Below are 25,762 nucleotides of genomic sequence, written 5' to 3' on the forward strand. Positions count from 1 at the left end.
TGAAAAGCAAGCCTATTGAATTTTCCTTTTTGTCCGTGGCTTAAATAAATATGTCACAAAGCTCCACTTGTTAGAGGGCTTCTCCCTGCCCAGACGCTCCGTCTTGCAGTGGCCCTGTCTCCCGTCGCTCTCCTTTTGGTTCCCCTGTGTAACCTCGAATTCCTTTGCTGTCCTTCCAGTGACACTACGGTTATTTTCTACCCTGGCTGATTCTCCACCCCCGCCCTTTGCGTTCTGAATTGCCGAGGGGTCTTTGTGGCGGGAAAACCCTGGGTTTTTTGAAGCCGCCCAAGCCCGTTCCCATCGGTGGTAATGCTGGGAACTGCAGGCACGAAAGGCTCAATGGCAAACAGAACTGCTATTTATGTGGTTCCAAGCAGAGCAAAAAAGAAAGAGAAGAAAAGAAATAAAAAGTTCAGACTGGGTCTGGTGCCGAAGCGCAGCTCAGAGCCAAGCCTGTGTGTGCTGGCTGTCTCCTGAGCTCAGCAGGGTACCAACAAGCAAGCTGGCGGGTAGGTTAGTTTGAAGGGGTGCCAAGGAGGGCCTGAGAAATGGTTTTGCCTGTGAACTCGTGGTTTCTGCAGCCTCAAGGATCGGGGGAGAGAAGCATGGGGGCATCCAGGTAACGGGTCGTTTATCCGGTGCCAGACTGTGCTCGTGGGCCTCCCCAAGAGCACTTCACACCCACTCCGGAGTATGTGATGAGCAAACTGCTTAGTTCAACAAAGGCAGATGCTCAGTAGATTTCTTTTCCCCCTTTCACACCTTGTAACTTCTGTTTTAAGTCTTTTCATGCTCTTCCAGGTGGCAGGTCCCCAAGTTAACCTCATCTGCAGCAGTTCTCCCTCTCTCCCCCCTCTCGGGCTGGGAAAGGCAGAGCCGATGCGTGCCTTCTCACTGCACAAAGGACTCTGAAGGCAGCTTTCCAGGAACCCAGACGGAGCTGGCTGTTTGTTGTATACTGTCCAAATATTGTCCTCACGTCTGCAAAGAAATCTGCAGAGACCATCTGAGAGGAAACGGGTCTTGCCTTCACCAATCTCCAGACCTTCTCTGTACAAGGCCGGCATAGCGCGTCGAGTAGGGCAGCTGCCCGGCCCCAATCCGGAGACTTAGAGGTGTATTCAAACTAGCACCTTCCCCATCAGGCAGAGGCCGGTCGGAAGATGGCTCGGGATTGGCCATTTATTAGGATTGGTGAGAGGTGGCTAATGACACCAAACACCTCGTTTGTTTGTTTCTGGTAATGAGTTTCCCACGTTGTTGGCAGGGCCATAAATTTAGCAGGGAGGGGCTTAATTTTCCAGTATCATAGTTGTTTGGGGATGGATTTAGTCCCCTGCCAGGTCCACAAGGGTAAATATGCATTGCTACTGGGCTGCCACTGTCACCTGTCCTGTGTATTGGACCTCCCAGTTGCCTGAAGAAGTGTTTGTGCCCGAAAGCTTCCAAAGAACAATGTTTCCAAGTATTTAGTTGGTCCAGTAAAAGAGATCACATCTGCCCAATGAACCTCGTCTGCCTTGGACCTCCCAATGCAGCCATGGGGCCTGCCTGCAGCTGCGAGTAATAGGTTTACAATTAGCTTGCTCTCTGTCCCCAGGCTGTGCGTTTCTGTGGGATCCCAGCTGCGCACAGCTTCCAAGCAGCTTGTGATTCTCTGGGTTTACAACCCTTTCCTGTGGCCATGTGAACAAAACCTGTCCTGAGTCAGTCTGTCCCAAACTGCAAGTTTGCTCACAAGCTTTGCAAAAGGAGGGCAGCCTGCTGTGGGAGCTGAAAGTCCACACAGCTCCCAAGGAGACAGCAGTCTTCGCAGCAAGCTGGCCTTGTTGCTTGAATGCGGCTGGTAAGCTCAGGTATTGTAGCGTGCAACATAATCTCTCACGCGGTCTGGCTGCCAAACTAACTGAATCCAACCCATGTGCACATGGAGGCAGGGAGCACGAACATAAGTCGGGGGCCGCATTCCAGGTCCCAGAAGGGCCTGGGGCCATCCAGGTTGTCCCTGGTGTAATACCCTCAAATTTGGAGCCTACATGGCCTTTCCCAGCACACTCAGAGCCCCAGCACATGATGTAGCCATAGTCTCTCTGGGAACCGTTTTGTTTCCCTGCATGGGTAGTTTGCAAAGGGCAATTCTACACCGCCTCCATCCCGTGCCAGGGAACAGTGCAGGAGGCGCATGCTGTAGGGCGCTGCTTGGGTGGGCACCGGTGGAAATCTCCACCTTGGGGAGAGCTCATTCGTACTGTTGCAGGGGGAATTCTAGGGTGGCCAGGCCATGGAGCAAGCATTTTAGTCCTGCAGAATTAGTGCTCACGCTCAGCCCATTTTATCCCACCTGGACTTTGGGTTTGGGAAGGAGCAAGCGCAGCTTTCTCTGCCTCATTGCACCCTGGCATGGGGCTGAGACAGCACCGACATGGCCAAAGAGCCCATCACGGTATCCACTGTCAGTGCCAAGTAGCTGTCACCTGGGTAGGAAAATGGAATGAAGCCATAATTTGGGTTTTACCTTCTTGGCTAACATAATCCAAGCTGCACAGTGCATATTTTTTTATTGTTATTTCAAGGGCACTGGAAGACTTGGCTATTCTGGGGCTTGAAGTGGGGGTTGCTGGAATGAACCATGCAGGGCGATGATGGCTGGGCTGTGCGTAAGCTTTTCTTTGCACTGGAAATGCGGCTGCTGAGTTAAATCTGCACCTATAGGAATGCTAAAAGAGTTGCCGCAGGGAAAAATGAGCAGCGGGAGGAGGAGAAGAAGAAGAAGAGGGAAGAACTGGATTTCATGAGGCCGGTCTTAACCAAAGGGGCTAAAATCAGTCCAGGCCTTCAGAGATTTAGGTCTGGGTGCAGTCTTGCAGTATGTTTTATATGTCCTTTTTCTAGACAGCAGCATTGGCTGCCCTTGGGGTGGAAGTTGGATTCTGGTCATCCTGGGCAAGGGAGAAGTTGCTGCCTGGCAGGACAGTTGTGTGGGGCCAAGGGAAGGGGAGGAGAATGGTGATTCCTCCAAAGGAAGCTGGAAGTGTTTGCAGATCTCTGATCCCTTTGCAGAAGAGCCTTGTCAGGGCAGAATCCGTTTGGGCTTGTGGGCAGATCTCCTAATCCAGTTAGCATCCGTTCCCCTTCTTCTGAGAGGCCTGCCTCCCCAGGATTGCTTTCCCTTCCCCTGACTTCAAGCGCTCCATCGCATGCTGCTCTGCAGTCAGCTGGAGGGACCCGCTATTTAGCAAGGCAAGGCAAGGCATTCACTTCTGTGCGCCACCCGGCATTTCCATCCTTCTGTGGGACAGGAAGCAGGGCTGAAACCAAGAATCGGATTCAGTTCCTGATCAAACACTCGATGCTTCCTGAAACATGACAGCCTCCGCGGATGCTCGTTCACTAAAGTGGTAGCTGCTTCTCGAACTTCTGCTCTATCTTTAACCCCTTTTGCGGCTGTTCTCTCTCTGAGCTGCACTGCTGTCCTGTGTTTTGGTGCACCTGGATCTTATCATTTAAGAAACAAGGTTGGCTTGGGAGAAAATGAATTGCCCTGGTGCTGTGCCCTCCTTACCTTTCTTCAGGGCACGGCGGGGACAGACTTTATCTGGGGGTCTGGGCTGCCTAGCTACACAGGACTTACGGTTGCACGTTCTTGGATTTGACCATGCTCATGACTTCTGATAAGAGCGTAAAAAGTGCCAGTTACTGGCTCAGACCATAGGTGCACCTTGTCCGGTCTCCTGTGTCGCACAGCGGGTGCTGAAAGGGAGAGTGACCTATGTAGGACTGGGACTTTTTCTGCTGTTCCTCTCCCACTTGCAGGGTTTAAGCATGTCCTAGAGCAGCATTTAAGGTCTAGGACATTCTCATTCAGAGGCCGTGCCCCTCACTCCCATGCTCTTCCAAGCCTGTGTCTGGTCCCTTTTTGAATCTGGTTAAACTCTCCACTTCCACACTTGAACTACACACTGGGTGAAAAAACTTCCTTGTGTTGGTTTTAAACTTGCTACCTACTAGTTTCATGTTGTGACCCCTAGTTCTTGAACTCAGCGTAACATCTCCAGCCTCTTATCCAGAGTTTCCCAACACCTCCCTCTGCTCTGCTTTCTTTCTAGGGCTTCTAGTTTCATCACTCCTCAGAGGTAGCTGCATGTGAACAGCGACTGGGTTGTGTGTAGCTAACAGGCCTAGCAGCACTTGTGTCTGTAATTGCGGGATGCACCTGGCCTGTGCTGAACTGGTGCTGCAAAGGTTCAGAGAGCAGGAAGGTAAATGTAGCACTTGCATTTCCAAGCCCTGGAGTTGTGACAATTGCAGTGCAAAGCCTGGTTTAATTCCTTGAGTGAATGGTCTGTGCGTAGCACTGTTGTAGTGGTAGGCTGGATGGCCTGGGGTGAGAGCACTGCACTGTCCTCCAGGGCTGGTCACAGGTGGCACCACTCTTTGCCGGCCACCCTCCCCTGCAGCTGACTCGCATCGTTAGTCTGTGAAGGTTTGAAACTCTCTGCAAAGAGGGCTCCGGCTTTTGCTCAGCTGCGGGGAAAGAGGCACAGGAGGATGCCGTGGGGGGATTTACGGAAGGATGACAGTGGTGGGGCACAACGTAGGAGGCAGGAGGGCAGTTTCCTGGTCTTACTCAGCTCATACCCCTAGAGCTGTTGCCTCCAGATAGGTGGAGTCCCCTTCTGACTGTCTAGTTGGCTAATTGCATTCCCTCAATTGACTTTTGAGACGGTCAGATTGTGTTATGAGGCCTCCACCACATCCTTGAATGGGAGCAGAACACAGAACCTCCTGGCTGGGTTTCATCCTGGCCAGGGATTGCTTTCTGACTGACTCCCCATCTGGGCAGGGACAGCGACGCTGGCAGGACGAAGGCAGAGCGGTCTGAGCCTGGCCTTCCTGGGGCTTATCTCCATCTCCCACTGCTCTTGCCTGCCTTCCACTCACCTTGCTCTGACCTTTTCCTTGTTATATTTTTGCTCCTGTATTTCTTCAACTTCCTGTTTTTCCAATCTCCTGATTGCGATTAGGGGTTTTGCAATGAATAAACACTTCACCTCTGCAAAGCCAGAAGCAGCCGGCATTTGCATGGGAAGAATGAATTGTTTTTCTGCCATGATGCTGTACCTGGCAGAGCCAACCCGCCTGCTGAATCGGTTGGGTGTTTCGTGGATGGCATCGCCGTTCCATTCGCTGCGAGCATTCATGTACGAGCATAGCACGAGCAGAGCCGGCTGACGGGAGAGAAGCTGCCTATTGTGTCCAGCCTCGCTACGCTACAGCCCTGCTGTCAGCATTGTGTGCCCACAAAGGGGGGCTTCCGCTCTGCCTCTGCTCAGAACAGTCTGAGCCGCAGCTGAATCTTTTTGTATGAGGAATAGACAAGCTGTCCCTCCTTCCAAAACTGGGTCACGCTGCTTTTTGGATTGATCTGAGGTAATAAAATACACATGTCCACGCACAAAGCGCCAGAGCCAGCCTTCAAAATAGCCCACATGTTACGGAGGCTTGGTTTGTTCTCCAAACTTGCCAGCCCCAAGGTTTGTTACTTGCATTAATCACGCACAGTTTTGCTCCGTAGAGTTGCTTCCTTCCATGTGCTGAAGCTGGGAGACATTGAGCTCTGGAATAGCCTCCCAAGCCAGTTCAATTAAGGTAAATGGGTATCAGCTATTTCAAATGCAGTTTGAAGATGGTGCACACCCAGGCTCTTCACATGACCTGCTGACTCTGTCTTCATAAGCAGAGACTTTGCTGCCACTTGTGTATAGATAAGGCCCGATTATAACATTCTAGCTGGAAGCCCAGACTCGTGCCCTTTATGCAATAATACTACTAGAAACGCGTTTTATAAGATGCAAATGAATGTGTTTTATAAGATGCAAAGTAATATGTTTTATAAGATGCAAATTAATGCCTTTGGTCTGCAGGGCAAAGTCAACTCGGTAAGGGCTGGCTTGTAGGCCAGATTTCTCTTTCTGGGTCAAACCTGCCCAAGTGCAAGGGGGCTGGACCCGATGATCTGTCAGGTCCCATCTAGCCCCTAACAACTATGAAACTTGTGACTTGATAAAACTGGACACAGACTTTTTTTGTGCGTCTGGTCTGCCTTGCTTAGTAGTCTGCATTTCCTACCAGTTCCACCTTCACTAGCTCTGAAGAAGTGACTTTTACTTCCCCTGGAAGACCATGTATAGCAGCATCATAGCAGCCATTTTTTTTTGCCAGGGGAATGACAGCAACTCCGTTTTCCTCTTTGTGATATGTCTGTAGGCCGAGCTGACAAAGGTCGCCGCTTAATGCCAGTGGCATTGCACAGTTTGCTTAGCCGATGAGCTTTGTATTGGAGCCGGCGTGTGCTCGCGCCCAGGCGTTCAGGAGTTAATCTGGAACAACTGGAAAGTGATGTTTATGCGAAGTTTAAAACCAGTGACATTTACCAGGCACTTACTGGAGGAGCTGATTGGGAGCCGACGGGTGGGGATTTATTTTTTTTTGCTGCCTCTTTGTTCTGCAGAGTTGCTAATATTCCCAAATGGAGCGCGTGGCATCTGTGGTGCACAGCCTCTGACTCATGTGCTCTTTGAGCAAGGATGACAAATGGAGAGCAAAGGCAGACAGCTCCCCAGGTTCACCGAGCTCTGTGCAAGAGGGGCAAGGAGAGCAGTCAGCTTGGAGGGGACTTCCTTAGCCAGCTCGTAATAATCCCCTTAATGCAGAGAAATTGGGTTTTTTCTTTCTTTCTTTTTTTTTTTTAAACTTGTGAACAAGCTACTGCGGAGGCTGCTGATGGTGGCTGGGAGGGCAGTGGATCACTGTGGGCTGCGTAGCATGGGGCATTGGGGGAAGGCCAGGATCAGATCTCTGTAACGTCTGTGTTCTGCACCAAGCATGTGAGCCCAAGGGATCTGCCTGGTCACACGGGGGTATCTTGCCCCCAGTTTCCAGCAGTGATCTGTTTTAAAGGTCAGACTAAAGCTGGATCTAATGACAGCCCCTGCAGATCAGCCGGGTGGTTTATTTCAGAAGGAGCCTTGAGCTATTTAGCAAGTAGATCCCAGCATGGCAGAGGGATCTTGTTTCATACCTAATCATCTCGGCTGCAAGGCCACCCTCGGTCCCCAAAGTAGGCATGTGCACAAAACAACGTGCTGTGTGGCATCCTCTTGGCTGGTTAAATACTTGCCTATAATACTTCTCTTTCACTCACCTGTCCCGATGCATGGAAAATGTACGTTGTAAGCCACTCGTTCAAGTGTGGATAGTGCAATTTAAAATTCTGTTACCCAACTGCCTTTTCTCACACTTTGTGCTGTGAGTGCTGTCAGCATCACACATCAGCCCTAACCCTGACCCTGACAGCATCGCACTGTGTAGCCCTCCCTTTAGCAGAAACGGCCCAAGGCCAGTGCTTTCTGCCTGCTGGCCCACCTGACAGATTCAAAAATGTTCTGAAACCTCGGTTTGCAACTGATCCTCTCTGCAGCACATGCCAACTGAAACCTTTTTGTCCTGGCTTTGCTGGCTGTGCGAAAGTGGGGTTGATTTACCCATTCCACGAGGTACAATAGTGGCTTAACACTATGGTAAGGTGAAGGGGTCTTGGAATGTATAAATGCATCGATCCCATTCCTCAGCCAGTGCTGTCCTGAAAGCAGGTATGTGGGGCTGTGCAGGTTTGCATTAGCTGAAGATCTCTCCCGTTGAGCTTTGAGGTCTTCAAACCAGACACTGCATGCCAATGCAGTTTTGCTTTGGGAGCACAGTGGTGGTGTGCCATCCTCAGCATGGCAGCACTGACAGGTGCCACGCAGCTTCCAGCTACCTTCTGCATTTCAGTGGTAGGGAAGCAAAACAGAAAAGGGTTTTTTTTGGAAGCATAGGTTTGTTACTCCAGTTTGAGAGCTTTTCTTGCCAAGATATTAGTGGGTTTAAGTCCTAGCCCAGGGACTATCCAGGAATAGGGTGTTATTTCTGATCCTGTCTGTCTGGAGACTCTCGTGTTGGTCATGTGCTGTTGCAATGGCACAGGCAGACAAGGAACTTTGGGTAGGTGCGATATCTTTTATTAGACCAATTAAATTTTTGGAAAAAATGTTTTTTGCAAGCTTTCAAGCACAAACACCCTTCTTCAGGCATAGGGAGAGCCTGTTGATGTTTTGTGTGCTCTCCTGGGTAGAATAGAAGCCAAAATGCAGTGGCATCTCACTTGGCCCAGGTGCCAGATCAATGGCTGAATATCAAATGCCTGAAACAAAACTTTTAGCAGACCTTGCCAGGCAAACAAGGCTCTCAACTCAGAGACTGAGAAGATGACAGCTTGCTTTCGGCTGCTGTGTAAACCCACCGTGCTTGAACCGTGTTTCAGTGGTAACTTGTGAAACCAGAAGGGCTGAAGAGAGAATGGATGGGAAAGTTTCCATATTAAATCACATTCTGATTTGACAAGTTGGTATCTGATACCACTGTGGCACGTGGGTGGGGACTGACCATCGGGTAGAGGGGTCTGCAGCCTGGTTCTGAGAAAGAGAGATCTTAATGGTGGGATTTGCCAAGCGGGGATTACCCACAGCGACCCTTTTAGGAACAGTGAGCATGATATTAAGCTATTTGGTTTCATTTTGAGGCTATTGAATTTCACTCTGCCTTTCAGTATCTGCTAGTTTTCTTTTCTTTTAAACCAACTGGACTTCCTATTCCACGAAGAGGCCTTTGCAGTCTAATAGTCGAGTGAGTAACACGGTGCTTGGAGCCCTGAGCTGTACTCTGACCATCCAGCTGGGAACGTGGCACCTGCCGGTGAGAGGACTGGCATCTGTCTGCGAGCGTGTATGTAAGAAGGGAGTTAATATTTTTTTGCCATTGGGCTAGATCCCTCAGCCCTCCCTCTTCGCCAGTCTGTAATCCTGCTGAATTTGGGTCTGTCTGGCCTGTGTCCTTAAGGGCTCTGAGCACTGGAAAGCTTTGCAAACCTTGGGCTGCTTTCTGTGGACGATGCCTTTTGGTCCGGCACCAATTTTAGCAGTAGACAAGGCCACGCAGCTTTGCAGTAGGCTTAAGCTCACCCAGCTCAGCCTGTCGGCAGTCTGGGTGTAACTTTGGCTAGCCTACGGGCTTGTCTTAGTCACCCTTCAGTTAACCTGAGTTAGTGTTGCCCCTAACCTGATCCCCCTATATACATATACTCTCCATGCAGGCATAGGAGTACTTTTAGCTCAAGTTGGCTGGCTTGGTAGGAGGTAGAGGGTAACATTCAGTTGGGTTGCGGCAACACAGCCAGGCGCTGGTATGGACACAGAGTCACTCCAGTGGAAACAAATCCCTGGGTGCCTTCCTACAATTCCCCCGTGGCCAAGAAGGAACAGCAGCTTCTTCCCCCAAAACACCTGGGATATCCTCCCAGGAGCCTTACTAACGCACATGAGTGCTGATGGTGCCAGGGTGGACGCATTTTGGCACTTGCAGCTTATGACCAAGTCACCTTTCCTGCTCTCTTTGAAAAGGTAGCCGTGTTTGCCCTCGTTTGACCTTTCTCTCCTCTCGACTTGGACTCGCTGCCCACGTTCTTGTTGGCTGGGAAGAGGTTGCCTTCCAGGACTCGGTGCACCTGGGTTTTGGCACATCAAGTAGAAATGGCCACGTGCCCACACCTGCTCACATAAAGGTGCACGTTGAACTATCGCTGTATGTGGATCTGGCTTGGAGGTGATGGGGCAGGAGCCTGAGAAACAGGACGTGCAAAGTTAGGGTTTTGTTTTTTTCCTTTCCATCTGTTTGCTCTGGATGTGCCTGTGTCCTCAAGTAACCGTGTGGCCTCAGTTTTACCCCTCTGTGCAAGCGAGATAATATCTGCTTCAGTGATACTGCGCAGCTTGATTAAAGCAGTTCAATTAGCCACTTTGCATTCCTGCAGCGCCCTCCTCCCTTCGAGGATTTCAGGAGTCCTATCAAATGTGTCTGTGCATTATCTGTCTGCACGCTGGAGTCTGCCACGATCTGTCTAAGGCTTATTTTTAACTGTTACATGACGGGACTGTTTGAATCTAGAAAGAAATCTGTTCAACGCAAAGGGAAATCAGATGGAGTGCAGCACCTTCCTCAGTATTCGCCAGGTGTGGCTTTGGTTTCTGCAGGCCGCGCTGCATAGCAGGAGTTTCTTAACAGGACTTTTGGTTGTTTAAATGACCCCTGTCATCTCAAGGATGTCAAACCCACTGGGGTTGCAGCCATCAGTCCTGCTCCACTTGTGTTGCAGCTCAGCTTTTTGCTACAATCATTTTTGTGCATGCTTTAACTCCACAAGCCTTGTGTCATTTGGAAACCCAGAGCCTCTGGCACCTGGTGCTTGCTCTGCCTCTCCTAGGACAACAGTATCCTCACTGGAGCCCTTCGATTTCTGCAGAAGCACTGGCACTGGTTTGTTCCAGCCGTGAACCCTGAGGGAAGCTGGTTGCCCAGTCCTGCCATGTTGCAGGTGGCACTTTCTGCCGTGGTGCTCTGTTAGTGTGAGCCTCAGTGTTAGGGGGCCCGATCCCCTGTCTCCTGGATCTAAGCAGGCATGCCGATCTAGTGCCACACAGCTCCTAAATTACCACAACTTGAAGTCGGCATCAGATCTTGACTTGGGATTGCATGGGAGTAAGGAAGCGTGGAGTTGCTCCCAGCAATTCGGTTGTGGGATAAAGCATGCATCACTCAATGGGATAAATGGGGTGGGGAGGCAGGGGTCATCCTCTTGGCCTTCACTGGAGCCTGCTGAGCAGGGAGGGGGTGGTTGGGCCTGGTTCTGAGTTGGGGGAAGGTGGGGGTCATTGGTGTGGCTCCTCCAACAAAGCCAGACTGGCTTCTCCTGTCCTCTTCTGCTACAGAGCTGGTTGTCCGGTCTTAGCCCATTTTTATTTAAATAGAATTTTTTTTCCTTCACTTGCATCTTCTGTAGGGCTGAAGGAGTCCCCACGAAAAACCTGTCCTACCCTGCATTTTGCACTCAGGAGCTGATGTTTCTCAGCGGTGTTCATGCTCTGGAGAGCTCCAGCATCCTGTTAGGACAGCAGCACAAGATGAAACGGTGGCATTATATTAAAATGCCGAGTTTCTAACCTGGTATGAAATAGGGCCAATTCCATGTGAGGGGGTGGCCTGTCCTGGGTACCAGCTGCCTCTGCAGACTCCATACAAGGCAGCCTGCCTTCTGCAACCAAGTGAAGCACATTTTTACTAACAAAGCCTGTTTAAGATTTTCCTTAGGATCTTCAGCCAGCCCCTTAATTTGGGACTCACCTTACTTGGTCACACGCAGTGCTCACCTCCCCTCTGACTACTCAGTCGCTCATTCATGAGCTCCAGACTCCTACTCTGACATTTCAGAAAATGAGCCTTCTGCTTTATCATAGCAGTCAGGGCCTGTGCTGAGTGATGCTGATTCATTTGGTATAAAGGGTGTTTATCTTCCAGCCGTGTGCGCGCCCCCAGGGTTCAGCTATAGAATAATCGCCAGAGAAAGAGCACCAAGGTGTTCATGTACCATGTGCAAGGCAATCGAGCAGGTTTCCAGGGTTTGGGAACTCAGCTGGCAAACTCTTGAGGGAGCAAGCAGCAGAGATGCTGTCGGTGCAGCCAGCATCCCGGGCATAGTGCTTGCTTCCCAGTCTCCCTGCCAAGTTCTCCTCACCCGGGACTTGTGCTCCTCCCCACGGGTTGCTGCAGACTGGGCAATCCTGCTCTCCTGCTTTCCCTGGGTGAGAGCTTTTCGGAGACTGAAGAGGCACAGGGCAGCAGGTTTGGGTTGCTTTAGCCCCATGAGATGCCATGCACTTCTTCAGGGTGGCTTAGGCCTGTCCATCTCCCTGCCACCTTGCTGTGGCCCTGTTCACTGCTTGGGCTTGCGGTGCTGCAGATGGACCGGGCTGGTGATATTTGTGTGTGCGGAGGCTGTATGATCATTAGTCCTTTTGCAAAATCTGTAAAGGCATGGTGCCACGCAATGCCTACTGCTCGCTATGCCCACAGCACAGGGAGCGTCTGCAGCCAGCAGACTCGCTGCCAGTCATGGGGTTATGGGCAAGCAGGCTAGGAAATGCTGCAGACAGTATTCTGCAGAGGCCGTGCTTACGCTGGGACTGCCAGCCACTGCAGCCCTGGGCCATCCCTGTGGCAAAGATGCTGTAGGCGAACGATTTTGCAGGAGAACGGGGGTCCTCTGCACCCTGCAGCACTTGTCCTCCATCCTCTTGCCAGATGTGCTGCAGAGAGGCCCAAGCTAGCTCGGTGTGCCCCAGCTCCAGAACTGGGGCTGTGGATCTGTGTTCGTGTGGCACCATGCCCGAAGAGGAGCTAATTAGCCCTGCCTTTCATCAGAGCTAATTAACGTGTCCGCAATGCCACGCCAAGGCGTCTCTGCCGCATCCCATTCAGGAACTGGCACGCCCAGAGTAACCTAGTTCTGCACAGTGCTGTCAAGCTTGGCCGGCTTCCCTCCTGCTCCACGGCTCTGCCCCTGCAGCCCCCTGCACCACAGGCAGTTGGTCCTGCTGGCAACCCAAGTCAGCTGCTTTCAGCGCAGAGAAAAGTTTAAATCGCATCTCCAGAAAACTGCTTTAAAAAGCAAAGCAAGGACTGGCCTACTAAAGCAAACTTACTAGCCAGACTTCAGGATACTCCTACGCTGCCAGTGCACTGGGGCATATGCCACCCACCAATAACTCGGCTTCCCTCAAGATGCCCAGCATGGTCCACCCTTTCAAAACCCTCTGACTTATCCTTACTAATTCGAGGGCATGAAGAATAGTCAGCACAAGCGTCAGTCAGTCGCCCCATCGTCTCTGACCCTACAGTCAGTCAACCAGGATTTCACTGTCCATGCTGTTATTGGGCACTTCTCCACCATTTTCACACTGGACAGCATCCCCGTGCCTCAAACCTATACCCGTGAGGCCTTTGTAGTGACCACAGATGCCCTTGTGGGCAAGTTCAAACCATGTCCCGTGTCCACTTACTATGCTACCTGGTGGCCTCGAAGCTGTTCTCTCTGGCGACGACATTGCCTTAAGATGGCAATATGAAACAATATGCCAAAACCACATACGCTGAATAAATAGCGGGAGGCTCCAGTGTTTCTGTCTGCCTGCCTGGGTCAGAATAGACGTGTCTCGCTAGCGCAGAGTCCTATAAGGTTTCCTTCTTTGCTGATGATTATGCATGGAGCAGCATTTAATCATCGCTCCACACTGAACACTGCGAGTCCAGGCCATGAGTCCACTAGTCTCCTTTGCCTCTTAACCTGCTCATTTTGCCTTGGTGATGCCCATAGGGCTACCCGGCGTCAGCACAATTGCATTCTCCATCAGGGAATTAGTTTTACCTCATATAACTTTAACACTTCACGTTGAGCTGCTGCGCACGTAATGTCTGCAGAAGACTGAACTCCCTTGTGTGAGCGCGCGGGAGGAGGGGGAGCGGTGCCCGCGCTAAATTTATTTGCTGTGTTTTCAGTCTCCGGTGACTAATCCACCTGGCTTTGCATCCCAGGTTCTGCATCTCATTTTACCTTTCCCGCAGGCTCATTGTCTAGCAGCAGGAAATGCTATCTGGGGCATTCCCTTTACTGGCTCTTCCTCGGCTCCCCACACCTTGAACTGCAGCTACTCAAATCTGAAATCAGGTCTTAGCAAGAGGGCAGGAAAAGGAGGAGCTGGGACAGCTGTTGTCTCTTCTGACACTGTGGGCTCTGGTCTCCGAGGGTTGACTTCTGCTTTGCTCAGATGGACCAGCCGTGTCCAGGAGTTCCCGGCGTTGCACTGAAACCTCGCTAAAACCTGCCCCTCTTACAGCTTTTCCCTCTTTCGGGAAAGAGTTTCATTCTTGCAGAATGATCAGAAACTGCAAGAGGCACAGGAAGAATCGAGACTCTCTTCTTAAACTTTTCCTCCCACCTTGGCCTGGTTTGTCACCACCCTCGAGCTTCTGGTTGTGCCCAGGGGCTTGGTCCTGGGGGGTGCCAGGTGCCCATTCCCCAGAGTTGAAAATGTTGTGTCCCATATGACTGTGCGTTAGGCTGGGCTCATTGATGCTGTATTTGGACGCTTCCCAGACTCCCAAAGTGCCCGAGGAGAAGAGCACAGGGGGCCTTTTCGAGCTTCCAGGGGGAAGGAGAGACCTTCCAAAGGCATGCTGTGGATTTAGAAGTGCAGCATCCATAGGAGTTCCCCATTAACGCACGTTTAATCTCCTCCCCAACCCCTGAGCCACCCTCCACATCCCTTTTCCTCTTCTCAGGCCATCTCTGATGTGCTGAACTGATGCCGTGCAGTTTGTAGTTTCATTTACCTTCTGCTGCAAAAGGGAAGTGCCCGCCTGTGGGGCCAGCGTGCCCAGGGCACAGCCGCCCCCAGGCACCGCAGCAGGCAGCACCACTTGCTCCTCTCAGCAGCTCAGCTGCCGAACGTAGGCAGCCCTCACGCACGCTCTGAGGTTGGGGCTGATGGTGATCCCGGAGTGGGGGTGGGAGGAGGAGGAGAGCAAGAGCCCGAAGGTTAAAGCCTGGTCTCCCAGGTGGTTTTCAGCAGTAAAAATGATTCATGTCAAAGCTGCTGTCAGCCGCCCTAGCAAACCCGAGCAGTCCCCCGTTCTGCTGCAGGTGCAGGAGGTTGGGAGGTGGAGTCAGAAAGAAGCTGCTCTATGGGCATTTTCCCACCGTTGTCAAACCCCAGCAGAGGGGTTTATCGGTGGCTCTGTGCCCAGTGACACAACTTGCTTTCACTTCTGGACCAAGGGCTTCTCAGAAAACCGTTTGTTCTGCAGACAGCTCTCCTCTGGGGGCCGAGCGGATGGAAAGCCGTCATGTTCTCCCAGTGGGAGGGAGCTTGGGTCAGCATCCTTAGCTTGGAGCAGCGAGTTATGTATCCTAAGGTATGGTATGAAAACCACGTTTAATTGTCCATAAGCAAAATTCAGGCTTTCTCCAATCCGGGCAGTATTTTCAGCCCTTGTGGGCTTTATTCACATGGTAGGCTCCTGCACCAGTTCTAGTTTGCTCCAGACAGAGCTGTGGTGTAGCAGAGGTGACGTGGTTTGGGAACGAAGCTGTTGGGCGGTGAATGCTCTGTGTTGCCTTGCGTCTAGGGGATCTGTCCCACGAGAGGAAGACGAAGGCTGCGGTCATCTGTGAATGCTGTCTCCGCAGCACTCCTCAAACTTTTGGGGATGACTTGTGAATGTCTCACTCTCCCACGGCTCCGCTTGGTTGCCTCGAAAATGCCAGCAAGCCACCGTGGCCCAGACTCCGATGCACCTGATGCCTGGGGCAAAGTGAAGGGAAGCAGGACTCTGAGTCTCAACCGTGGCTTCTTGCTGCTCTCCCTTCGTGCTCCTGAAGCAAATGTGGAGCGACCGGCTGGGTCCCTGCTACTGTATTGCTCTACATAGTGGAGCGAGCTGCAGAGCTGTGGCTGTGGGAATAGAAACAGGCTCACTTGGGAGGTTAGAACGGGTTAAAATGAAACTACCGTTCCTGTTTTAACAACTTCTTAGCCTCGGAGGCACCAACAATTAGCTTTCATAGTAAAAAAAAAAAAAAAAAAAAAAAAAATTGCTAGAAATTGCACGCCTGGTTCAGCGAAGTCTCGTCTCTTCCCTACACCTAAATTAAGTTCTGCAGACAGTCGGGAGCCAGTCGCAAAACACGCCTCGCACAAGCACTTAATGGTCCTGTATTAAAATGAAGTTGCATGAAACAGCCCGGTGTTATGCAGCCGTGCTTGGCCGGGCTCATTAGCATCCGTTCCCACTTGAGCGCCTGTCTGGGTGTACTTTCTGCTCCACCCCGTTTCATAGATGTTAGGGGCTAGAAGGGACCTGACAGATCATTGGGTCCAGCCCCTCCAGCTGGAAAGTCTGCTGCGGTCAGATGACCCCAGCAAGGTGGGCATCAAGATGCTTCCTGATGCCCACCTTGCTGTGGTCATCTGATCCTGCCCAAGTGCATTTGACTTTGGCCTGCGGGTCAGCTCTGTGCATACGAAAGCAGGGGTGACCCAGAAGACTTGGATCTCCAGCTCGCCAAGCTCCAAGGTCTCGTGGCGGGACTCAGAAAGCCTGTGCGTTGTGGCAGCCTGCGTGGCATTCGTCAGCGTCTGATTAACTTAGTGTGCGGTGGCTCAAGCCGTCACGGCGTTGGCTCTTTACCTTCCAGGCCTGCCACTCTCCCGTATTGCCAGCACAAGCGTGTAAGCCTGTGATTCAGCCTTGTCCTTTCACTCCAGTGAGAAGTGATGCTTTGCGTTTTCTCTTCCTCCCCCTCCTCCTCCTCCCTTCCCCAGGCCCATACAACGGAGGCTGAGAGCCGCGAGCTGCACTCGCTGTGTGGGCAGAGATATGTAGTAGGAGGGTTCCCCGACCCCGGAGCCTCTGCAGTGATGCAGCCCATTGACGTCCTTCCTCCTGCATCAAAGGGTCGGTTGCTTAGCTGCCCGGTCGAGCCTGTCTCTCTTGTTCAGCATTAAAGCACGTAGCTGTGAGAGAGCCACATGCTTTGTTAAAGCAGGGCTGGCCGAGTGCCCGAAAACCAGTCTGGAGCAGTAGTGGAAAAATCTCATTAAGTTTTACAAATATTTTTGTTTTCTTCCCCTCTTCTCCCCGCCTACTCTTTTCTCTCTCTCTTTTTTTTGCAGTAAGTTATAATAGTTCTCCAGGGACCTGAGCTCCCAGCTCATTGGCGGAGCCCATGCGGCCGTGGTCATGTGCCGACTTCAGTGCTGCAAACACAGCCCGTCGCTGGCTGCACGGTTGGTTTCCGTGGGCCCGAGCTGATTGTCATGTTGTTCCTTTTCAAACCCAGCGTGGTACGGTTTCCTGTATTGCCAGTTGCTTGAGTGCCGAGGTCTTCGCCAGCTGAAGTCTTGACCGTGTGTCCCCCAAGGAGGCCAAAAAGAAATGCAAAACTCTTGGTTCAGAGATGATGCCTTTTAATAGACCAACTAAGAAATCGCAAAAAATCTGTGTCTCTTTTTGCATGGGTGCTGCTTGTAGCCGTGTTGATCTAAGGACAGAGGCAGACACGGTTCTTTGGGTAGATGCGATGTCTTTTATTAGACCAGCTCAGATAGTTGGAAAAATTCTTAGCGAGCTTTCGGGCATGTGCACCCTTCTTCAGGCTCAGGGAAAATTAAAGATGGTGAAAGTCCCCTTTAAAGAAGGATAATTTTTTTGTGTGATTTCTTAGTTGGTCTAATAAAAAGCATCACCCAGAGTTTTAGAGTTTTTTTTACTTCTTTTTGTCTCACACCAACCCAGCTACCAAATACGTCCCTGAACCAAGGAAGCCACCGTATTCATCTTTGTGCCTTGAGTCTCAAGGGTTGGGGGTCCTGGTTCTGCTGGGTCTTTATTTCTTCGGTGCTTATGCAGAGTTTCAAATGCGAACTCCGGTGAAATGAGTGGAGTTGTATTTTCAAAGCTCAGGCAGCTTGTATCTTGTATTGTTATCGCAGGCAAGTATTGACAGAAAAGGCGGTCTCTCAGCCTCGGTGCACAGCAGCAGTTGTTTAATCCTTAACTTGTAAAATGTCCTGGACACTTTCTAACCTGTTCCTCCCAGGTCTTTTGCGGGGAGACATCACATCCCCGACAGCAGTACCTTGCAGCATCACAGTGCTAGGCACAGATTAAGAGAGCGTTGGCTTCTTCTGTGGTGCATCCGGCATCTGTCACCATTGGAGATGGATATTCTAGTAAACAGGCCGTTGATCTTCTGCCACCTGCCACGTTAGCAAGTGTGCGCAGGTTGCTGAGCTATAAATGTTGGCCTGGCCCTTTTATAACAGGGTCAATTAGGAGCTTTAAATGGCAAGACTGCGAATTGAGATTAAAAGTATCTGCGGTAGGAAAGGACCTCAAGGATCGCCTCGGCCAACTCCCCTTGTAGAATGCAGGATTCACTGTTCCCGTCCCCTCCCAGACAGGTACCAGTCCCAGGTACTCTTGAAGTGTCCTGTGAGGACTTCAGTCTCCCCAGGCAGGGCGGGAGAGAGAGAAATACATTATTTTACAGGAAGTTGCTGACAGTATGCAATGCAAGGATATAAAACATCACACGTTAGAGAAAACAACCCATTTGACGTGTGAATATGCCAGTTCAAAATGATCAATGAAAGGATTGTAATGAAGGGGTTCGTGGAGTGGATGGGGAAGAGGGTCAGGCAATATGGACTCTGGACAGTTCAAGCCTGGGGTGCTGAGCTCTGTCCTGTGGCTCTCGGGCCTGTCGCAGGATAGCCGGCTGATGTCTGACAGGCAATCCCAGCGTGTCTCTGCTGTAAGCCGTGCCAGCAGACTGGTAAAATTCCAGTCACCAGGTTTAGGGTCACCCTTTTCCTAGCACGTTTTAAGGGAGTTTATCATGGGCTGTGAATTTCCTGTTGCTCTCGGCCCCTGCTGCACAGCATCCTTGAACATCGTGCCAGAAAACCTGGCTGGCTCCTGTATTGCTGTCCCTGTCACTTGTTCCAGCCGAGGTTAATTTGCTTTGCCACGGAGGTTGTGATTTTCCAGCTCTCATCTGGCTTCAGGCTGCCTATGGGGCTCTTTCGAACTAGAGCCCAGATTTGAGATCAACAAAGCCATTTATGGTAGATGCAGATGAGCAGAGATTTCTGGTCTAAAGCTTTTTGCTTAAAAACTGGCAGACAACCCCATTCAGAATCATTTCCTCTAGCACCGGGCCGGCTGGGTCGCATCGAAATACTGCACTCGGTGTCGTGAATCAAGTGCGCTTGATTCATTCTTTTCCCCTTTGTTTTTCAAAATCTGAAGCAGCAGAAATTCTTGCCGTGACCGAGTCCTGCAGGAATGCCGGCTATGCGAGAAATGCCCAGCATTGCAGAGCTGTCCGGCTCGCATCCCTTGCCCTGGCGTGGGCTCCCCCATGTGCCTAGACATTGTCCTGCCCTGGCTCACTGCTGCTTTCATTTTGGCCCTCGCTTCTGTCCCTTTGACTTGCAGGCCCTTGGCCAGAACACAGCCACTTGGCTGAAGGCTGCACAATTCGAGCCACCCTTGTGCAGGAGAGCGGCACTTTGTGACCTTGGGGCTTGTAAAAGCACTAAGAGCCCTTGGACTTCCAGGTCTGACATTACAGACTTTGCGCGTCTGCAGCTTCCCTGTTCTGCCATTAGTTAATGATGGTGGAAGAGCCTACACTAGGTGATGATTAGTGCTCTGTGATTACTTCGGAGTTAAAAAAAAGACTCGTGTCTAATTCCTTTCTCTTTTTTTTTCTTTTCCTAGGGATATTCCAGGACTAGTGGGAAAAGGTACGTGCACTTTGTAGCCCTTTGAGCCCTTCTTGATCAGTGTTGCATGACTGAGATGGGGGTAAGCTGTGTTATGTGATACGCTTGTGCCCAGCAGGAGTGGGTCTCTAGTCTCCAGCACTGCAGCATTCAGGAAACCGTGGCAGTGAGCTTTAAACTACCCTGTGACCCTCAGTGCGAGCCTTTGGGCAGCATTTTCTGGATCGGTCTGTGCCATGTGGCTCTTCCACAGCACTTGAATTGACTGCTCTTTCTGCAACAGCGGAGCATGCAGCTCATAGCCTCAGTCTCCGCGTAGTAGTGCTTGAGAGCCCAACTCTTGCTTGTGGACCCGGCTGTAGATTTATTCGGCTCCTTTGCTGTGTTAGCCCTCCCGGACATCCCTTTTCCTCCTCCTGTCTCTGCACACCCACGTCCCAGTTGTGAAGTTCCTTAACTCTCTTGCATCTCCTCATCAAGTGTGTTTTGTGGTTATGCCTCTTCCACAGCTGTGCCGCAGAAGAGCTCAGCCCCACAAAATCTGCATCTGCCACAGGCTAGCTGAGTTCCCAGGGAGATCTGTGGTGCTCCTCAGGGTCCATCCTGGCTATAAAGGGTCTGCAGATCTTTGTCCTAGATGTCTTGGGGCAGCACAAAGTCTGTGCATGTGCCAGAATGAGCCTGGCCTCCTGGTTTCACCAAACACATACAGAAGGATGGTTTTAGCAGAACCCATGCCCCTCTGCTTCATTCCTAGAGCAAGCAAGCTGTCAGACAGCCTTTGCGATGGCACGGACAGGACCCTAATGGCTTTGGGGATGTTGGTTCCTGTCATCGTGTCATTCAGAAAGCTGCCGTTGATCTGCTTGGGTACAAGGGGGTTCTGCGGACATGAAGCAATCGCTTCACCTTGAGGCGCTCGCTCCCTGTGTCAGCCCTTACTTGTCAGCTTTATAAAAAAGGGTCCCTGTGGTATTCCCTGTCATTAAAAAGAACTTCACTTTGCTCTCAGTACTGTTGTCAGGCAGTAAAATGAACCCCTGCCTTGGTAGGGGATTCTGTAAAGCCCCAATAAATATGACCTTCCAACTTTGCAGGGTCTGTAGTGAAAACTCTCTAAATTTCACTCTCGTGGAGGGTTGGGAAAAGTGCAAATAGCAGGACCGGTCGCGTTCCCATACTAGACCAAATGAACTGTTCGGAGGCACTGAAGCTCATACAAGAGGTACAGAAGCAGAAGTGGCAAATTACTGCTAAGGGAAAACCCTGGAGGGCAGTCGCTTCTCGTTAGTGAGTGTTTTGAGTGCATGTGGATGCATGGTTGTATGCTGGCCGTCTGTAAATGCTAATGAGTTTTGCATAAGATAAGACAAGGCCTTGTGGACCTTTTCAGTAGCACGTCTCCTTTTTGATCATTTATTCATTGGGAAACGTCAGGTGTATAAGAACTTCCAGTGAGGTATCCTGAAATGCTCCTGATCTCTTTGAGCGAGAAGGCAGGGTGGATATGCACCTTGATAGACTAACTAAATAAGGTTATATAGAGAGCGAGAGAGCACAAGCTTTTGTGAACCCAAATTCACTTCATCAGATGTTGGGGAAGGACATGCAGAAAGCAGAGTATCAGAAGGAGAGAGAAAGCTATGTCAAGGGCATGCCATCAGCTACAAGTCTAATGCTTTGTTCCAGTATTGGAGGCAGCAGGTAACGAAACTGTAGAAATGAGCAGCTTAGCCAATAAAATATTGGAGAGTTGAGGCTTTATTTCCCAACTGGCAGGACAGAAGTCATGAGGAACCTGATTTAAGAAACGTCAAACGAGTTTGAAGTTCCCATCCATTTTGGATTCAAACTTGAGACAGACCAGCATGCAGCCAGCTGCCCCCAGAGCTCGGAAGTCCGTTCACACAGGGACAAATGCATCACAGATCTGCATAACTTCTGTTTTCAGAGCACATGCTGCACAGGTGCAGCCTGGCCTCCTCCTAGCTTGCACCAGTATACAGTCTTCCTCTCTCGCAACCGTGGGCGTTATTGTGATGCAAAACGGATGCCTCACTAACTGGATCAAGGTAACAGTGCTATAAATGCCAGCCACAGCCCTGGGATCAGGCCACTGCGCTCGCTGTTATTTAAACCGGAAGTCATTTGCAAGCAAAATAAAGCAGGTTGAATTTTTCTCTTTACCAAAATAAAGATGTTGGCTCGAGCCAGTCACTTGCCAGGCAAAGCAGGATCTAAATGTGATGCGTCTTTTAATATCTTTTTAGAAGAGCAGTTATAAATGCTTTGGAATGCATCTTCAATCTACATCAATCTGTTCTTATGTAAACTTTCTTTTGAGTTAAGGGAATGAGGCATCATTATCTCTGGCAGATGCAACAGTGGGCAGGCAGTCTGAGGGTTTGTATATGCTTGAGAAGTGGTTGCTGATTAAGCTCGAGTGTGAAATGAGATGCAGTTGCTATTCTTGGATAACTTCATGTGCGGCTGCTCCTCTTCCACAATAAGCTTGCTGTATTCCCGTTCAGCGTAACCCACTTCTTAAAACCTGGGTTAAATTGAATGGGAACACGACAGTCTTATTCTGCAATAAGTACGCACTCGTGGGCTCTTCAGGAGCATGGCCAGGTGCAGACAGTCCTTTCGTGACCTCATCTGCAGAAGATCCACCCTCTTGGCCCAGAAAGACTCGTCTTACCAAGGCTGAGGACAGTCTCTTCCCTCTGGGCGTTCGGCACGGAGTCCAGCTCTAGAAGAAGCTGTTCTGTGCCCCTACAAGATCCTCACTGCCCGTGAGTGTAGTGCACTGACACGAACAATTTCTTACCAAGGACTAGACAGCTGAGATACCTGCAGGTACCTGACACTGCCATCTGCTTAAAAAATACTCTTATCTGCCCAGCTACACGTGCGCTTTAATGTGCATTAGCCTATTTTTAATGCATCACTAAAAATGTGCTATTTAGTTAATACACATTAAAATAGGCTAACACAGTGAACGTCACTAAAAAAGCTGCTTTAAGTTAATGCTCATTAAGACAGGCTCAGACACATTTTCCTAGCATCTCACAACAGAAGTACAATATTTAATGTGCATTAACTAAAACGCACCAGTGCACGTGTAGACGTGCCAGGGGTTCTCAACCTTTTTGGACTTGAGGCCCCCTCCATGATTTCTGTGAATTGAAATAAAACTAATTTATATATTCCAGCTCTTATTTCCTTGTGGAGGGGCTAGGCAGTGGAGGTGGGGCATCATTCAGGCAGGGACAGGCCTGCGACCGCATTTATCTGCTTGGCTTATCGTCTCACACCTCACTTATCTATTTACCGTATCATCTGCTTATCTCCTCACCCTTGAGGCACCTGTCGGAGAATCTGGTCCCCTGCACCCTGGTTGCGAATCATGGCTATAAGCACAAGAGATGGATGTGTCCCAGGGAAGATAGGACTAGGACGAATGCAAATCTGTTTTAAAAACAATCAGTTGGGCTTTTGGCAGAGCAGTGTTGCTGGCATGCCCCTTTTTTCCCCCCAAAGCAAGTAACTTGCAGAGTTTCTGTGCAAAAAAGCTTCGGCCTTATTTATGTGTGGTATCAGGTTAGCAGGTGCAAAGGCTTGGTGAAGTTCAGTGAAACTCAAGGAACTGAGTGCGAGCTGAAAATTGGGAAAGCCCAAGTTCCTGTTGTAGTCTAGGAATAAAACAGTGGGGGGAAGAGTGGGCGTGGAAGATGGCATCAATTCAGTCTTAAAAGCTTGAACAACACAGGGGCCAAGGTGTGTAGACCAAGAGCAGATGCCTACTCAGCCTGATGAAGGGTATTTGCACCCAAAAGCTTGCAAAGAAGACTTGTTCCAACTATTTGAGTTGGTCTATTAAAAGAGATCAGATTTACCCAAAGAGCCTTGTCTGCCAAGGTGTGTAAGCATGTCTGTGCATTAGAGGTGCTTAGATAGATGAGTGCTGGGATTCCCAGATGCATGACAGCCGCTTTGGTTAGATATACAGTGCAACTATTCATCTCATATTTTTTTGTGGTGCAGACTACTAAATATGGCATCTCTTTCAGCAGAAATTGTCTGCCGCTTTCTAAACAGACCCGGGAGACGGCTGAAACGGCTTTTATGCTCTGTTGTGTAGGAGGGCAGCTCTGAATCTAAATGCAAGCCCTACAAAATAATCAGGAGGCCAAAGGGCGGCTATTACCTGATGGCCATCGCTCACATGTCTCAGTGTATAACCCTTTGTTCAGGGCCCAAGTTCCTTTTTTTAGTCTCCCTGTCTTGTTGCCAGCCTCTTTCAAAACCGTTCACACTGCCCAGTCCTTAGCTAACTTTTGGGCTCACGCCAGGCCAACGTGACTTGATTTCCTGTAAAAGAGACAAAAGAAAGTGACCTCCTGCTTCCTTTCCCCGTCGCACTGAGATTCCACAGCCCAATGTGGGAGTTGCTCCTTGGTTGCAAATCCTCACATGATGTTGCAGTCATCAGCATTAGCAAAAAGACCCGGGGTTGTGTAAAAACAGCTGCACAGACGCTGCAGTCACATGGAGACTGGCCTTTTCTGAGCGCACCCTCGTTTTGATGGGTGAAGCAAGTGCAAAAGAGTCATCGAACTGGTCAGGCTGTATTTTCATTTTGTTTAGGGAACAAGCCTCTTCATTTTTTTCCTTGCGTGCAGCTGACTTAATTGAGGGGGCTGGCCTTGACAGCCAGGCTATTTTGAGCTCCTTGTGGGCACCTCCATTTTTTTTTTTTTGGCTCCTTGCAGAGGTCTCCGTAATAAAAACAAGATTTGCATGCAAAGAGAAGGGCAAGCGAGCACTAAAGAGTCATGAGACTGCTTGCCTGCCCCTGTGCTCCGGACACATGAGAGAGGCATTAGTCCTTATTGGCATGTGATGCGACCGCTACAAAAGGTCACGGACATTTATAGTGGAATTACCCGGGGTTGGCTCTCCACGGCCCGTTTTCAAAGCGTGAATGAGAAATCTCTCTGCTAATCATTGATTCGGGCCAAATGCTCCAGCATGGGAGTGGGCTTTATTCCACTGGCCTGGCTTAACCATTTGATTCAGGGTTTTTCTGCTGTTGAAGCTGTTTCAGCAAGTGCCAGGTTAGCGCCTTGCATTGGCAGTGCTGAGTCCTGGCTTCTGGTCTCCACCTTGCCATTGACACGCGGGATCCCCTCGTGCCCTGTCTGCCTTTTCAGCAGCAGGTCATAGGAGCAGGGACTGATGCTACTGCTTGCACGGTATCAGCCCTCATCTCAGCGTGGTGTCGGGACAGACGTTTTGAATTCTTGGAGAGCAGCACACGTGGGGGCACTGAGGCTGTAAATCTGCAGATGCTGCCAGAGAAATGATTTGCATGCAAGTTTAGAAGTCACCTGGTTGTTGGCTGCAGTTGAGAATGGCACCGGCCTTGTGTGCAAGTGGTTTTACTGGACGGATTTTGCTTTTATCCCTGTAAAATCCTTAGGTGCCTGTACACGAGCCGCAAGGCTGCTGCAATGCGCTCTGATTGCTGCAAGATTAATCGAGTCTACTGCAGCGTGGTCATTCCCATGCACCAGCCGACTCCAGTGTCATGTGTACCAGCGTTCCTGCCCAGAAAAATGGTGGTGGGGGCACTTTAACTAAAGCTCACTTGATGAGCTTTAGTTAAAATGCCCCTGCTGGCATTTTTCAGCGCAAGGATGCTGATACACGTGATGCTTCAGGCGCTTGAATTAGAGCTTAGAGGGGCTCTCGGAGCTGCTCTAATTAAAGCACCCCCTTACTCCCGGAGCATGTGTGTAAGCACCCTGATGTCTGGGTGTGAAGCTGGCTAGGAAGACATTTGGCTCTTGGTACATGGATTTAATGTGGAAGCAGTTACTGCTGAGCAAGGTTGCCGGTGATATTGCAACGATGGCCTCATGTATGAAAGTAGTTGGCTAACATTGTGTTCCCCTGGATGGACGTAGGGCCAGCCAGCAGTGTTTGCACTATGCAGGCATCTGCCGCTGTGTCGATCCAGTCGGGCTGGCTTGGAGAAGTGCCTGTTTGCTCGTCCTGGCTTCCTTTTTTTGGAACCTGGGTGTGTAGCATTTTTAACAGCTCCTGGGAGCAGTTTCTCTGCAGCGTGCTGTGTGCTAGCACCGCCACCCCTGGCTTCTCCGGAGACCAGTAGCTCTTGAAATTCCTCCTGGGTGAGGCAGCTGGACGCATGGGGCAGTTTGCTATTGCAGAGGAAAACGTTGGGGGTTTCCAAAGTGCCCCTGAGGAGCTTTGGGTCTAGATTTCCCCAGTATAAATAAAGCTCCCATCTGTGTTTCAAAGAAAACTCCCTTTTGCCTTTCTAAGGCTTTGCTGGCTACACAGAACAGGGAAACGTGGGAGCACAAAATTACCCAGGCACAACGTACTAGCGATGCTAAGGTGGTTTCGCAGGCAGGGCGCACCGGCCTTAATGATTTCCAGATTGCACGTAT

At 50.4% G+C, this 25,762-nt stretch overlaps 1 long non-coding RNA gene across 1 annotated transcript in view; it reads left to right on the forward strand.

Annotated features, from left to right (window-relative positions):
• LOC109294959 overlaps positions 1 to 20,836 on the forward strand; it is an 83,602-nt gene extending 62,766 nt beyond the window's left edge. The window contains exon 4 of the long non-coding RNA XR_002096656.1: positions 19,279 to 20,836. This is a non-coding gene — a long non-coding RNA (uncharacterized LOC109294959). The remainder of the gene's footprint in view (positions 1 to 19,278) is intronic.
• Positions 20,837 to 25,762: the final 4,926 nt, after the last annotated feature.

Source organism: Gavialis gangeticus, unplaced genomic scaffold (assembly GCF_001723915.1).
Source record: "Gavialis gangeticus isolate Ggan-Ray unplaced genomic scaffold, GavGan_comp1, whole genome shotgun sequence".
Lineage (NCBI taxonomy): Eukaryota > Metazoa > Chordata > Crocodylia > Gavialidae > Gavialis > Gavialis gangeticus.